The following is a 2,577-nucleotide window of genomic DNA, read 5'->3' on the forward strand; positions in this document are numbered from 1 at the left end:
AACGTCATCGAAGTCATTATTTTAAATGACAAATTCCGGGATGAAAGTATATTACTTCCACGAATCCCTATTATGTGCCAATCCCTATTATGCCCCCACAGATGTGCCAATTCAATTTAAACGCATTCAGTTCCACATTAGATTGGCATTCGCAATGATAAGGCCAAACAATGTCTGTTTGCGTCTTAGATTTGAACACACCATGTTTTTCGCACAGATACGTGGCATGCTCTCGAGTGGACAAACCATCCAGTTTATTTGTGTTAGCTAAAGATGGAATGACAAAAAATATTGTACACTCCATTGCACTAAGAGATTAATATTGTTGACTAATATTTTCAGAATTCGTTGTATATATAATTTATAAGAAAAAGTTGCAATAAATAAAAAAAAATATTATTTGGTGTGTTGTTACTTTCACATTCCGTCATCGTTCACAGCGCTCCATGCCTCTTCCACTCATATACCACATACGCACACATTTACAATAAATAAGATGTATATATATATATACAGAGAGAGAGAGAGAGAGAGAGAGAAAGAAAAAGTAATATTTTGGCGAACATCGTAAACTTTAATGGTTGCGCTCGAGCTTTGACAAAAAAAAACAAGAATGAACAATTTTGTCTTCTTTTTTTGGAATTTTCCTAGGTCAAGAATTTTTATGGTGATTGAATGAGTATTTTTTGTTAGTTTGTCACCTCAATTTACCATCTGAAAATGCTTTCTCGCTTGCTTTATCGTAGGATGATCTAAATTGATTTTCAAGTGATTTCTTTTCGCAATCGAAATATTTTAATGCATCTTTTTTATTTCCATTAGAAAATAGAAACATAAAATCAACAATTCTTTATTTTTTTTATAATTTTTTTTTAAAGAGTGTTTTAAAAGAAATCTAATGAAATTTATTTTTTCTTATTGATCAAGTGAATAATAATAAAAAAACTAAATGTCTTCATAATAGTAAAAATTATTTATTTATTTCGAAATTTTTTCATTAACTAATAAACTTTTTATTATTAAAAAAATATAGACTTAGCTGATTAAAACATGGGATACCCCTTAATATCGTGTCAAACCTCCTCTAACTCTACGAAATACAGCAAATCATGGGCTCAAATAGTTGGAAATCTCTAGCAGATACATTCAGCCATGCAGCCCAAATAGATGTCCATAATTGCGAAAGTGTTGTGGGTGTAAGATTTTTTGCACGAACTGAACTCTATATTATGTAACATTAATGTTTAATAGGATTCATGTCGGGCAATCTAGACTGCCAAATAAATAGTTGGAATTTTCCAGAATGTTCTTTCAACCCATCACGAACAATTAAGGTCAGCTAATATGGTACATTTTCATCCATGCACATGTCTTCATTGTTTGGGTACATGAATGGTTGCAAGAGGTCTTTAAATAGTGAAACACAACCATTTACAGTCAATGATCAATGCAAGTGGACCATAGGATCCAGTCTAAGCCATGAAAAGCAGTCCATACCATTTAGGAGCCAGCGTCAGACTCATCAGTGCCTTTGTTGACAACTTGGGTCCATAATTTTATGGGGCCTGCTACAAATTCGAACTCTCCCATCAGCTCTGACCAACTGACATCCTGTCTCATCTGACAAAGTTACAGTTTTCCAGTTGTTTTGGGTCCAATCATTAAAGTCACGAGCCCAGGAGAGGCGTTGGACTGGATACCATTTTATTATAAAAGCACTCGATTCGATCTTCTGCTGCTATATCCCATTAAAGCCATATTTCGCCGCACTGTCCCAACAGACACCTTCAGTTCCCTCCCAACATTAATGTTTGTGATTATTTCATGCAATGTTACTTATCTGTTAACACACATGTTGGTGGCGTCTGTAAGTAAGTGCAAATCGACGGCCTCTAAATTGTCCATGGTGGGTGATTATGCCAAATATTTTCGGTACACTCTTGACACTTCAGATCTAGAAATGCTGAATTCTCTCACAATTTCTGACAGAGTCTCATGTGTCTTGCTCCGACTACCATTTCACGTTCAATTAATTCTCGAACATTGTGGTCATATTTATATCAGATATTGCCCTATTAAGGTTGGGTATAGAAAGAATGAAAAAGTTGCAAAAAAATAACAATTTAGAAAGAGAAAAAAAACTAAAAAAATTAATGGCCGGGTGAAACATAGTTAGTTGTACATTTTACGAAGTTTGGCGAACCCAGAAAAATAGGAATTCTTCTTCAAAAACAGTTCTAGAGGATAACAAGTATATTCAAAAAACATACCTTTTTTTTTTATCCATAAAAAGATATCCAGTCCTGGATCGGAGATGAGTTTAGGGTGAGACAAACAAAAAGTTTTTGGCTAGTGAAAAAGGACTCAGTCCAGTTCTTTTTTGGAAAAAAGCACTATTGTTTTATTGGAGAAAAAAACAAACTAGACAAATCATTAGGTTGAGGCACTACATCATTTTAGGAATGGCTCATGCCAAGGATGTGGAATTAGTGATGACTGGAAAACAGGAGTTCAAACGGACTGTGGGGGATTTCCATCCCGGACGGTAGTTGGTCAGCGGATCATCCTTCAAAAAAA

Source organism: Parasteatoda tepidariorum, chromosome 1 (assembly GCF_043381705.1).
Source record: "Parasteatoda tepidariorum isolate YZ-2023 chromosome 1, CAS_Ptep_4.0, whole genome shotgun sequence".
Classification (NCBI taxonomy): domain Eukaryota; kingdom Metazoa; phylum Arthropoda; class Arachnida; order Araneae; family Theridiidae; genus Parasteatoda; species Parasteatoda tepidariorum.